The sequence below is a fragment of the Alnus glutinosa genome, chromosome 8 (genome assembly GCF_958979055.1).
Source record: "Alnus glutinosa chromosome 8, dhAlnGlut1.1, whole genome shotgun sequence".
In the NCBI taxonomy this organism is placed as follows: Eukaryota; Viridiplantae; Streptophyta; class Magnoliopsida; order Fagales; family Betulaceae; genus Alnus; species Alnus glutinosa.
The window spans coordinates 2,045,624-2,060,183 of record NC_084893.1 but is presented as its reverse complement, the minus strand read 5'-3'; the positions used below and the strand labels follow the sequence as shown (position 1 = coordinate 2,060,183).

Here is a 14,560-nt window from a genome sequence, read left to right as displayed (position 1 = left end):
TCGGCAGGAAAAGTGTTCAACATGTATAGTGTCTAGATTGTTTATTAGTATATACATGTGAAACCCATAATTAATTTAAGCTTTTAGGTTATTGGTGTTCTAATATATATATATATATATATATTATGCAGGTCTCGCTGAAAGAACTCTCGACTAGGAATAAATCTCCTCAACATAGATTATTGATTTCATCAAAAGCTAGGACTGGCCAAAAGAAGTTCAAGTCATGTAAGGTTGCGTTTGGTATTGTGATTTCGTAGATAAAAAAATAAAAAACTAATAAAAATAAAAAAAAAAAGTGCGATTTAAAAAAAAAATCGTTTGAGATTGCGTTCATAAAAAAATTGCGATTTGAAAACGCACAATTTTAAAAGCTAAACTGTGATTTTAAAAGCCAAACTGCAATTTTACCAAATAGTTAGCTGCATTTTTAAAAATCACATTTTCAAATCACATATTTTAAAATCGCTATTTTAAATCTACTTAATTATTGAAATCGCAAATCCAAGTAAACTCTAATGAATGTCTTAGATTTACTTATCATAATGGAAGGCTTTCTGAACTTTTTTTCCCTTTTCTTTATGAGGTGAGGATTAATATTAAGGAAATTAAGAGGTGTGGGGAAATGCTTGCACAACTACAAGAAAAATGGTCTTTGGCGATGACCCTGAGTCGTCGCTACAACCCTTAAAGTGGTCGCTATTGGCTATTAGCAACAACTTTGGTCGTCGCAAAAGTGGTCACTAAAACATCGTCGTTAAAGACTAAATAGCGACGAATTTCTATTTCGTCACTGATAATGACTATTATCGACGACAATATCACAAACAATGGTTGCTAAAAATGTCTCCCGAGAGACAATGTCGTCGCTAATGATGTACACATTAGCATCGATATTGTGTCATCACTAATGGTGCACACAACAGCGACGGCATTATGTCGTCGCTAATGTGCACACAACAACAACATTGTGTCATCGCTAATGATATTTTTCATATTAATTAGCAACTACGTAATTCATCACTAATGATAAATAATTTTTTTTCATAAAAAAATGTGTCAATTGCATTTTTTTTTGTTGCTAATTAATATTTTGGGATAAATATATTTTAGCCCCCCAAACTACCACCATTTCTCCGGATGGCCTCCCAAACTACCAATGCTTAGATTCTAGCCCCCCAAACTACCATTTTCTGATTTTTTGGCCACATCCGTCCATTTATGCCGTCAATTTTAAACAGAAATCAGAAAATACCTCTCCTACACTTTGAAATTCCCACGGTTAAGGGAGGGGTATTTTCGGGTTTTTGGCCAATTTATGTTAGAATTGACGGCATAAATAGACGGATGGGGCCAAAAAAATCAGAAAGTGATAGTTTGAGGGGCCAGAATCTAAGCATTGGTAGTTTTGGGAGCCATCCGGAGAAAGAGTGGTAGTTTGGGAGCTAAAATATATTTAACCCTAATATTTTTATGTTTGGTATGAATTATCTAAATTGCATTTATTAATCTGCATAAAAGATAACAAATCAATAATAGAATTTTGGTTTGCCCTAGGCTCACATCTTTAAGCAAAGTATATATCTATATATGTTAAAAAAAAAAAAAAAAAAAAAAAATTTACTAAAGTGCAATCCCAACTACCAAATTGTTTAGCATAACAATCATTCTCAAAACGAAATCTGATAAAACATTAGGTATTGAAAACTGAGTCTTTCTCGTCAGATTATATCTAGAACATTAGGTGCATCCAAAAATCTAATAAAACATTAAGTGTATACAAAATTTAACTAATGCAACTATAATTTAACATAAACCACAAGAGTGCTGGCGGTGGTAGATTCCCCTGACAAAAGAACAAATAAATAATCACTATCAGCAAATTGAAGCCCAAACAGAGATATAACACTACACTTCAAATAAAAATAAAAAATATATTTCAGTAAGCAAACATTGAGATCCTCCTTCAAAAATATATTGGAACACTAAAGCATGTTCAGTGCACCAAATCCAACAGCTGAATACTACAGAATTAAACTACTTAAAGCTCGTATGGTCTTAATGTATTGGCTGGGATAAAAAAAAAATGCCAATAGATCTATAGAAGAAAGGGCAATCTTAAAAATAAAAAAATAAAAAACTTGTTGATGGATATTAAGGAAATATAAAGTACTTGTGCCAATGGAACAGAAGGTTTCAAAATACAAATACTATAGCATGCATAGCCATTTTCTAAACGTATGAAACCAATTACAGAAATTAGAAGTGTAAAAGGATACGCACCTAAGTCAAATAACAAACAGATACAAAATTGTATCAAGAAATAATACAATTACCAGACCATATGCTAAAATCAACTAGACCCATAATCTCTCAGAGTAGATAAAGCAAGGACATGGATACAAAACTATTTGGGGTAATTACCTTTTTCCCCCATGAACTACCAAAAAATGCGCAATGCCCCCATGAACTACCAACTCGACCAAAATAGAGCATTCAACTACCAAAGACAACAATTTTTTCCCATTCCGTCAGTCAAAGGGGTTAAAACAAACGGTCAACGGGTCATGTGCCGTTTTATATGGGGGCATGTTGGAAGATGATGGTAGTTCATGGGGGGAAAAGAGGAAGATGGTGGTAGTTCATAGGGGGAAAAGAGGAAGAAAATGAGGATAAAACGGCGTATGACTGACGGAAGGGGGGAAAATGGTTATTTTTGGCAGTTGAATGCTCTATTTTGGTTGAGTTGGTAGTTTATGGGGGCATTGCGCATTTTTTGGTAGTTCATGGGGGGAAAAGGTAATTACCCCAAACTATTTTATGAAGAGCAAAACCGACCATAAAGTAGATTTCAAGAAATAATGCATTTGAAGTGAAAACACAAGCTGCTCCATTTTAAATACCTTATATGTTCTCATTCGAATAAAACATCCAAATATACAAGCTATGCAACTTCATTCCAAATATAAATAACATATAGAAAAGCAAACGAATGTGTCAACTGTCAAAAATTAGTTGTTGTTCAATTAAAGCATAACAAAACATATCTGCCACACAATCATTTTACCTAAAATACGTGACACTAGAAGATCATATTGGTGCTTTGATTCTTTCTGAATTTCCTCAACATGTCGCTTTGCTTCTTTTTAAATCTCATCGATACGTTGATTTGACTCATTTTGCATTTCATCTATTTGTTCATCTCTTTTTCTTTCTTTTTTCAATAATCGATCTGATAAGTTGGCCACTTCGAGCTTTGTTTCCTTTAACTGAAGGTTGAATTGGGAGCCATATCGCAAATGCGAAGAGGATGGGATAGGTATAACATATTTTTCCATCCCTCTAACATGGCCAGAACGTTTCCACCAAGAACTTATGTACATATTTCATCCTCATTTAAGACAACTTCTTCGTCAACCAACATGTCTAAGATGCATGCTAGGATAAATGGGTAAGATGCATACCATGTATGCGATGTATTCACACTCGTAAAATGCTCATCTGTTTGCATTCTTGTTCTATGCTCAATGTCCCACCAATCACACTCAAATAGATACACACAATTTCGACTGTAACATAACACTAGAATGTTCTTCAACTCACCATAGAAGTCAATATTCGTCATGCGATGCTCACCTAGAACAATTATACCACTATTTTGGGTACGTATAGTCCGTTCATAGTCTTTTATGTGAAACCTAACCCCATTCACAATATAGCCTTTAAACATTGCAAATTGATGATCTGGTCCACATGCAAGATCATATATTTGTTTGGACACGGTTTCTACATTATGCCCACATATACGATGTTGAAACCAGCTTTTGAATTCGGCTTCATGCTTACTCTGGATGTCCACAATTCCTTCTCCTTCGATCTTGTCATAGTGTTCACTACATAAAGAATACATAAGTACTATACTTTATTATCAAGTAAATCATGCATAAGTTAAAAGAACAATAAATCATACACTTACTGAATGTATGGAGCAATTTCGTCACAATTGTTAAGCACATACCATCGAGCCCTTGAGAGAACTTTATTTTTAGGTTTTATAAATTTTGCTGCTCCTAAAGGATGAACTCGTTGAGAGAACTCATACAAGCCTTTACTCTTTCCCACCTGCCACCCGTCACTATTTCGTTCTTCACGAGTCCATTTTGTCTCAATCCCATGGATATACATGGAGCAGAATGTCAAACATTCAACTAATAAATATCCCTCAGCAATTGACCCTTTCGGACGTGCTCTATTCCGCACAAATTGCTTATATTTACCAAGACATCTTTCAATTGGATACATCCAACAAAATTGTTCTGGTCCCGCAAGCTCGCCCTCTCAGGGTAAATGAATAGCTACATGTATCATTATATCAAAAAAAGCCGGTGGAAATATCTTTTCCAACTTGCATAAAATCACAAGGATGTCATCCTTCATTCGCTTCAAGACATCTAATCTCAATGTTCGTGAACATAATTCCTTAAAAAAGAAACTCAACTCAATCAATGTTGTACTTATTTCATTTGATAAATATGGACGAATTGCAACAAGAAGTAATCGTTAAAAGAAGACATGACAATGATGGCTTTTTATTCTCGAAATCTTACCTTCTTTGACGTTCACACATCGACTAATGTTAGATGCATACCCATCAAGGAACTTCATACCTTTCAACCAATCTAAGAAACTTGCCTTCTCAGCTTTTGACAAGGTAAAATTTGCATGTGGCATTGATGCGGATGTACCTTTTGGTTGTAAGTGCAAATCTTTACGTATGCCCATCACACACAAATCCTGTCGTCCTTAAATGTGTTATTCGTTTTTTCCATCAATATTCAGTGATGTACCTAAGACACTATCACATATGTTCTTTTCAATAAGCATGACATCTAAATTGTGTCTCAATTTCAATGTTGACCAATAAGGAAAATTAAAAAAAAAAAAAAAAAATACTCTTCTTCGTCCAATTCAACTCATTTTCTTTACGCTTTCTCGATTTTCCCTTCTCATCTTTTCCAAATCGTACATTTGTTAAATTCTTTAGTTGGTGTAACAATTGATCTCCAGATAATTCATTAGGCTTCATTCTATGCTCCTCAGTACCGTCAAAGAGAGATTTTTTTTTTGCCCCATATATGCCCCTGAGGTAAGAACCGACGATAACCCATGTAGCACGTCCTAAATCCAAACTTCAACCTTCTAAACATTGTATCCTTGTTACATAATGGACACACAAGCTTTCCCTTAGTAGACCACCCAGACAAGTTTCCATATGCAGAAAAATCGTTTATAGTCCATAATAATGTTGCATGCATGCAACTTAAAATTCTCATGCGTCGATGCATCATACGTAGGAACGCCTTCAATCCATAATTCTTTCAAATCATCCATTAACAGTTGTAGATACACATCAATATCATTTCCAGGTACCTTAGGTCCAAGGATAAGTAAGGACATTATCATATACGGATCTTTCATACACCTCCACGGAGGTAAATTATACGGCACAAGTACTACTGGCCATATGCTATATGATGTACTCATATTACCAAATGGGTTGAAACCATCACTTGCTAAACCAAGTCACACATTGTGGGAATCCTGAGCAAACTGAACATGTTCTTTATCAAACTCTTTCCACAATATTGAATTAGCTGGATGTCCTAGATGCCCATCTTTGTGCCACCTCATATCTTTGGCAATTTCTTTCAACATAAACAACCATTACAACCTCGGTTTAATTGGGAAATACCGTAAGACCTTATGTGAAATTTTCTTACCTTTACCTTTGACCATTGCCCATCTTGAAGTTTTGCATGTTGGGCATTCTTCTTTGTCAACGGATTCTTCCAAAAAAGCACGCAATCATTCTTACATGCATGTATCCTCTCATAACTAAAACCCAAGTCTCACCTCAACCGGTTTGCTTCATAATATGATCTTGGTAATGTCTCTCCATCTGGGAGAGCTCTCTTTATCATGTCAATCACCATATCAAATGCCTTGTTACTCATATTGCAAAGTGTCTTTATATGAAGTAGATTCATAGTGAAAGAGAGCTTTGAAAACTTCTTACAGCCTTGATAAAATTCACATCAGGCATCTTCCAACACTTGGTCAAAAGTTCTCGATTCATAATCATTGGTTGTTGGACCTGGAGTAGTAGAGGATTCACCTGCATTAGCACTTGGAAATGTCCCCATATATACCGATGTCATTTAACATTTGTTCAACCTCATCAATATCCTTCGAACTTGCATTATCATCATTATGATTGGCATGCTCATTTATACGAAACGGGTCTTCTTCCCCATGAAATACCTACTGGGTGTAGTTAGGAACAAATCATCTTCCACCTCGTCTATAGGCTTATAATAACGATTCTCACACTTGTGACATGGACACTTGATCCTATTAAGCCCATCCACGTGACCACGTGCCATTCTAATGAATTGTTCAACACCTTTGGAATATTTCTCACCAAATCTATGAGTTTCTTGCATCCAACTCTTATCCATCTCGATGTCTGTTTAACAAAAGTCTTTGTACCAGTTTATAAAACGAGCTACAACAGGACCGGGCCAATAAAGGTAAAATTAGTATTAGTTTTAAATAAAGCTATGAATATATACAATGCTTTTATTACGCAAAGGACAAAAGATAAATTGCACAAAATAAATTGCACAAAATCAACAATGACAATATTAATGAATCAAACATCTTTCTTCTTCAATAACAATCCAATGCAACTTCAAAAATGTAAATAAGTAAGCGCAGTCTAGCACATTAGATTCACATAGTCTGCTATAGATTTGAATTTACTGTTTTTCCTATAAGTAATATAGATTAATGTTAACTCTAATAGATGAAAGATCAAGAAAATTGCATAGCAAAACATAATAATATGAATTATTTAAAATCTTAAGAAGTCATTTTTCCAAATTTGAAGAGATTTAATATATTGATAAGAAACCATAAAGTAAAATTTTGAAAAAAAAAAAAAAAGATAAAATTTTTGCAAGATTAAACCCTTTTCAAATTCGCCAGTACTATAAATGAACAAATCAGTCATTGGAATGAAATATGTAGCTAAGTAAAAATCACACAAAGTTACATGGTCAGTCCAGGCAAGGATAACTTTTTGCAACAAGCCACCAACTTTATGGTAGAAGAACCCATTAAACAACAAGAGTGTATCAAGGGACAATCAAGATATCCTAAAGGAAAATTTGATATTCAAACAGCATGTCTTAGGTGTCACCATTTTCAAAACACATCATACTTTCATCCAAAACCATCCAACAATAAAATATCCAAATCCCAATTCAAAGGCATCACCTTTTTACTATTAACACTAAAATAAAATAAACATAAAACCTCTAAACAATAAAAGATCCAAATCCCAATTCATAGGCATAGTATTTCACAATTATTTTGGGAGTAGAACGTACAGAGCAAAACGAGATAGAGAGAGAGAGAGAGAGAGAGAGAGAGAGAGAGAGAGAGAGAAACAGTATTGATGATGAGAGAATGCCCCTTCTCTTTGCTTTTTTTTTTTTTTTTATTCTACCCCTTCTCTTTGCTAGTAAAATAAGAAACCAACAACCTAATTTTGGTTTGTGCGGGAAAGACGGGAGCATGTGCCTAGTGGAAGTTCTTTTTTTTTTTTTTTTTTGTAATAGCCTAGTGGATATTTTCGTGAGTGGAGTGCAAGATTCAATTAAGCATTGTCGAGTTTATTGTAATGGGTTGGGCGGTTGGCTAATACTATGGCCAATTTTCTTAAAATATATATATATATATATATATATATATATTTCTTTATTAATATTTTTTTAAAAAGGACTAAAGTATTCTTATAAATTCCAAAACAAAAAAACAAAAATTAATTGTTTACAAAAATTTAAAAAATTACAACGAAACCCTTGGTTTTTCAACTTTTTTTTAAAAAAAAATAAATAAATAATTTGTTATAATATAATATTTTTTTTAATTTTATGAAGCATATTTTTGTCATTGAGGGAGCGACATTGATATTTTTTTGTAGTTTAGATGGGACATTGACAATGGGTCAATTTGAGGGAGTATGTGTATTTTTTCTTGAAAAATATGTAAGTTTGTGATCAATTAATTATTTGATCGTATCGTGATTGATCGAACTAATGCACAAGTATAAGACAAAATCCATATATTATTATCATTATTGATTGGGCTAATGCACTAGGATAATATAGAATTTATATACTCACGATCGATCGGAGTAATGCTTTAGGATCGATCGGATGTTCGATCGATCAGAGTAATGTACTAGGATCGATCAGATTTTCTATCGATCCTGTCATGATTGATTAGACTAGTACATTATCATTAATCGGACGCTAGATCGAACCTTTACTTTGTCAAGTTTGATTGATCGAACTCTATCACAATCCATTGGACTAATGCACTGGATCGCTCGGATGTTCGATCGATCGGAGTAATGCACTAGGATCGATCAAATTTTCTATCGATCCTATCATGATTGATTAGACTAGTACATTATCATTAATCGGACGCTAGATCGAACCTTCACTTTGTCAAGTTTGATTGATCGAACTCTATCACAATCCATTGGACTAATGCACTGGATCGCTCGGATGTTCGATCGATCGGAGTAATGCACTAGGATCGATCGGATCTTCTATCGATCTTATCATCCTATCATGATCAATCGAATTAGTACATTAGGATCAATTGGGCTTTAGATAAAACCTTTACTGTGTGAAGTTTTATTGTTCGAACTCTATCATGATCGATCATACTAATGCATTAGAATCGATTAGATATTCGATCGAACCTTGAATCGTGTCAAGTTCTATCAATAATTTAATCATACCACGGTCGATCGAACTAATACACTATGATAATATAAAATCCTTAGAGTTCGATCGATCAGACTAATGCACTATGATCAATAAGACATTTGATCGAGCCTTTAATCGTATCAAGTTTGATTGATCATTTGATCGTATCACGGTCAATTAGACTATTGCACAAGAATAAAATAATTCAAAATACATAGAGTTCGATCGATCATTAGATCGTATCAAAATCGATCGAACTCATACACTAAGATCGATTGGACTAATGATCAGTCATTTGATCTTACAACGATTGATCGGACTAATGCATAAGAATAATACAAAATCCAAACAGTTCGATTGATCATTTGATCTTATCACGATCGTCTCACTAATGCACTAAGATCAATCAAACTAATGTATAAACAAAGGAAAATTTTTGGTATACTAAAGAGAAAGTTTGGTGAGTGTGGCAAAGACTCCTACGATGAATATTTTTCGAGAAAGTTCTTTTTTTAAAAAAAAAAATGGTAAATATATCATGAATCCCTGACTCAAAGCGCAATTTGAAATCACTCCTTCACTTTTTAAAAATAAATATTCGCTCCTTAAGTTTTTTGCAAATTTGAAAATGGTCCTTCCGTGTTTTTCCGTCCAGTTTTGCAACGTCCGTTAGGGTGAGTCACCGTTTATTCACATAGACATTGACACATCAGCTAAAACGACACCTTTTAAGATTTTTTTTTTTTTTTTTCCAAATCACCTAAAATTAATATTTTTTATTGTTATATTCTTTATAAAAAAATAAAAAAATAAAAAATAAAAATAAAAATAAAAAAATAAAGAATAAAAAATAAAAAAAGCCCATTGCCGATACAACATAGCCGAAGGTGAAGGTCAAACAAAGTTGGACAAGGGACTAGTTGATTTGAAGAAGTTGTTTGATTTTTTGATTCCATTTCATATGAAGAATAATTGATCTATACAAAGGAATATGAAAAATAATTGATCTGTAAAAGAACAATTTGTTGGAAAGAGCAAATGTTAGACATGGTGTTTGAGAAAATGACACAAAGGAAACATAGACCACTTCCTTGTTTATATATATATAAATCAAATCTCAGTTGAGATAGCAGTAAAGCGACTTTCAAGAACTTCAAACCAAAGCCTTCAAGAGTTCAAAAATGAGGTCACACTTACGGCAAGACTACAACATGTAAATCTAGTCAGAGTTTTTGGGTATTGCATCGAGAGGGACAACAAGATGTTGATTTATGAATACATGGCAAACAAAAGCTTGTATCTCTACCTTTTCGGTCAGCAACTTTTTATGCTTCCCATCAGAGTTTTATGCATACATGCTGAGTCGTAACATAATTTTGTACTAAAAAGTTTAAATAGGTTTAACCATTTCCACAACGAGGTTCAAAGAGGATGACACACTCGTTTAAGCTTCAAATAATTAAGCAAAGGTAGACCCATTTAAGCTCAATGAGGTTTCTTGATTTGTGATTTTCTTGCCCCACACTTTTTAATAAGTAATAAAGTATTAAATTAAACTGATGCAAATCCAACTAGAAAGTTTCTTTTTGATTGGAAGAAACGTGTTCACATCATTGAAGGCATGGTTTCGGTTTCTTCTATGTCATTTTCTCAAACACCATGCTTACCATATGCCCTTTTCAGCAACTTTGTTAGTATTTTGGCCTCATTCTAGACAAAATCACTTGTGTGTGTAAAGATGTTGTAAACAGGGATTCCACTATTTAGAGCACTCTTAGAAGACTTTGCACTGAGTGAAAGATCGAAGATTTCGGTTCCCTGTCAGCCGTCCGGACGATCGAGCCATCCCGTTCGAACGCACATCTGACCACTGTTCCATCCGTCCGGACGACGTGCCATACCGTCCGAACGCCATTCAGACCAAGCATCATCCGTCCAGACGACGTGCACTTCTGTCCGGACCCTCCACTATGTCAAGAAGTTTCTATCCAGCTTGCATCTGTTCGGACGTCTCAGCAGCCCGTTTGGACGCCTCTCAGTACTCGACCAGTCTCAGATTCTTTCCAAGTTCCGATAAAGGAAAGATCGATCAACCGTCCGGACGATGTGGTATCTCGTCCGGACACGCGTCTCCTTAAGGCAAGAATCGCAATTCAAATATCACCGTCCAGACGTCAGTCAGCCTTCGTCCGGACGCACGTGCAACTATTATGAAAATTGTCGATTCGACTTCAACCGTCTGAACGACTGCCTCTCATGGTTCAGACGCGTGCATAGTAGATATGGAAATTGCGTGTTGAAGTTCAGCCATCCGGAAGCTCATCCCCCATGGTCCAGACGCGCGAAGCCTTATAAGGAAATTACTTGCAGCGGACGTGCGACTGTCCAGACGATGTGTCATCCCGTCCGAACGCAGCTCTTAAACAAGAAAGATTTCTCAACGAAATTTTCAAAAAATCCTGTCGCACAGTTGTCCGTCCGAACGGCCATGACCACCGTCCGGACGGGGCCCAACTATATTTTTCCTGACGCTCATTTGAGCCCCCAGCCTATAAATAGAGGCTCCTGGGCATTGAGAACTGCAAGAATTCGGTATTGAATTCCACAACTGCTCAAAGACGTAATTTTTCCTCTGAAGCCATTGCAAGTGTATTGTTGTTGCGCTATATCTGAAGTCTATCTTAGGGGTTAGCCCTAAGGTAAAGGATTCTATTGAAAACCCATTCAGGTAGGAGACCTGGTTGGGAAGCGTTCGTGTTGGGTTACACGTCAGAGAGCAAAGTACGACCACTGCATCAGGTATATATGAGTGTTACTATCTTGTATCTAGCTTTGTCTTTTGAATAGTGGAATTCCTGGGTTTGGCTACCCCGGAGTGGTTTTTCTCTTGATTGAGTTTCCACTTCGTCAACAAAAATCTGTGTCATTTACTTTCCGTTGTGCTTATTTTTGTTGACACTTTGTGCACACACTTGCCTTTTATTTAAAAGTCAATTTCAATTTTCAATTGGAATCAAAGCTTGGTACACTCTGTGTAGATTTAATTCTTGAGTGTTATTTTTTTTACTTCTATATTATGTCTCAAACTCTTAATTCTGTTCCTGCCTTTGATGGTACGAACTATGGCTATTAGAAGGCACGTATGCGTTTCTTTTTGAAATCTATTGACTATTGGGGTATTGTTGAAACTGGTTGGACTAAACCAGAGGATGCAACACCTGAACTAGTCCCTCAAAAGAACGCATGCATTTCAAATGATAAAGCCCTCCATGCTCTATGCCAAGCACTTTATTCATCTGAATTCGCAAAAATTTCAAATTGTGAATCAGCCCAAGAAGCATGGCAAATCTTGGAAACAACATATGAAGGCACAAAACTTGTTAAATCTACCAAACTTCAAATGTTGATTTCGAGATTTGAAGAAATTAAGATGTTGGAAGAAGAGGCTTTTGAAGAGTTTTACTCCAAGATGAGTAACCTGAGAAACTCCATGGTGAGTCTTGGGAAACCTATCTCGGATGTAAAACTCATCCGAAAAATTCTAAGATCTTTGCCTGAGCGTTTCAGGATCAAGGTGACCACCATTGAGGAAAGCAAGGATCTTGAGGAAATGAAGATTGAAGAGCTGGTAGGATCTCTTCAAACATATGAGCTGTCTCTACCCCCGGTCAAGAAGTTGAAGACCATTGCCCTAAAGGCTTCCAAGAAGAAGGTAGAAGCCTCATCTGAAGATGACTCTGAGGATGAAGAAAAAGCTGTGGCTATGTTAGCCAAGAATTTCAGAAGATTAATGAAAGATGGTCAGTTCAAGAAGAAGTTTTCTGAAAGAGTAAATAAACCTCCCAGAGAAGCTGAACCTGAGGAAGAAGAGAAGAAAGACCCCAGAGGACCCCAATGTTTTGAATGCTTAGGCTTTAGGCATATCCGGGCTGATTGTGGGAACCTTAAGAAGGGCAAGGGGAAGGCATACAACGTGACTCTCAGTGATGAGTCAGAAGAAGACGCTCCAGAGTTTGAAAAATTTTTGGCCTTTATAGCCCCACATGTTGAAGAAGAAGACTCGTATTACTCGGAGCATAGTAATAATGAGGAAGAGCTCAAGGAAGCCTACAAGACACTCTATTTAGAGTATGAGAAGCTGAGGGAAGGTCGTAAGCAGCACCTCTATGATCTAAACACCCTGCAAACTGAAAAGAGTTCATTGCTGCTTAGAATACAAGAGCTCGAGGAAAAGCTACTAGAGACACAGCTCCAACTAGAGAGAGTCACTGATGAAAAGCTGACTCGTATGCTGTCTATCTAGAAGAGCCCAACTGACAATACTGGTCTCGAGTATGTAGCTTCCTCTTCTGATGCTCCTTCTTCCTCAAAGACTGTGTTTGTGAAGCCTACAGTCTCAGAGCCTACTCTCATTGTTGAAGATAAAGGGAAGGACAAGGTCAACGATGATGTTCCAGGCACTCAGGAGCCTCATTCCATCAGAAGACCTCTTATATGCCACCACTGCAGTTTAAGTGGGCATGTTCGTCCTCAGTGCTCCCTCCCGAAAGCATAAAAGGCCAAAACCAAGAAAGAAGTGCCCAGACAAGCTCATTATGGCACTAGACCTGCAGCCCAGCATCAGACTCCATGGCATCAGGCACCTTATCAAGCACCATAGAGACAAGCACCAAGGCATCAAGCTCATCAATATCAAGCACCTTGGTCTCATGCTCCTTGGGTCCAGGCATCTCAGCATCAGTGGCCTCAGCAACGGTTTGCACCGGCCAAGCACCTTAGAAAGCCACAGAAGGTGGAAGCAGATCAACACCACAATGAGCCACCTATCTGGATGCAGAATATGATGGAGTGGATGATGATGTCATACCAGCAACCATCTACAGGAAGGTAGGCTTGGATCAAGAAGGACTATCACCCCATGAGGGGGAACAGATGCACCTAGCAGGTTCGGGTGTTCATGCCTAGGATTTGGTTCTTAATCCTATGGCATCAGGTTTGATTGCTTATTTTGGCTGTTATTTGCAATCTAGGAACCAGTGGTACTTTGTTTTTGCCCCCTAAATTTTTAGATCTTTGCAGGTGTTTATTGGAAAAGACAGAAAAAGCAGGTTGAGCGACTGTTTTTCTGTATCGGCATCATCAGGTTTGATCGTGCCTTGCATATGATGTTTTTTTCCATATTGCATTTTTTTTAATAAAAAAAAAAAATTGAGGGGAATTTGCAGGATATTTTTTCTCTTGGCTTATCAGATAATTGCATGTATTTTCTCCTGATATCTCAATTCTTTGGGTATTAATTTACTTTGCTTAGATATAATTGAGAGTTTCTAACTATAATTTGCCAAGTGTTTTCCTGTATATGCAAAAATTGGATAGCTTATTTTCTCATGCGATGAAAAATGTGCACTATCCACAACTCCCTTATAAGGTACATCTTTCCTTCTCTAACTTTTTGTTTCTAGAAATTCTGGATAAAAGAAGAAGTTTTTGATAAGATGACCAAATTGACCACATGCTAGTTGAACCTAGCACCTATAAACTTTGGCATTCCCTTTAGTTGCAGCACCATAAGAAACAAGCAGTTAATCATATGATTTATCTGCTTTAAAGTGTATATTCACTGCTTCTGTGCTACATTTGCTTTATGCCTTGCCCTCTACGTGCAAGTAAAACATTTACGTTGTCCTTCATGGTACAAGTAAATCATTTAGGTGCTG

At 36.2% G+C, this 14,560-nt stretch overlaps 1 protein-coding gene across 1 annotated transcript in view; it reads left to right on the top strand.

Annotated features, from left to right (window-relative positions):
* Positions 1-5,974: 5,974 nt before the first annotated feature.
* The window catches only part of LOC133874840 (glyceraldehyde-3-phosphate dehydrogenase, cytosolic), a 39,294-nt gene continuing 30,708 nt past the window's right edge, over positions 5,975-14,560 (top strand). Inside the window, exon 1 of the mRNA XM_062312722.1 lies at positions 5,975-5,979. The gene's annotated coding sequence lies outside the window, so the exon portion shown is untranslated. The remainder of the gene's footprint in view (positions 5,980-14,560) is intronic.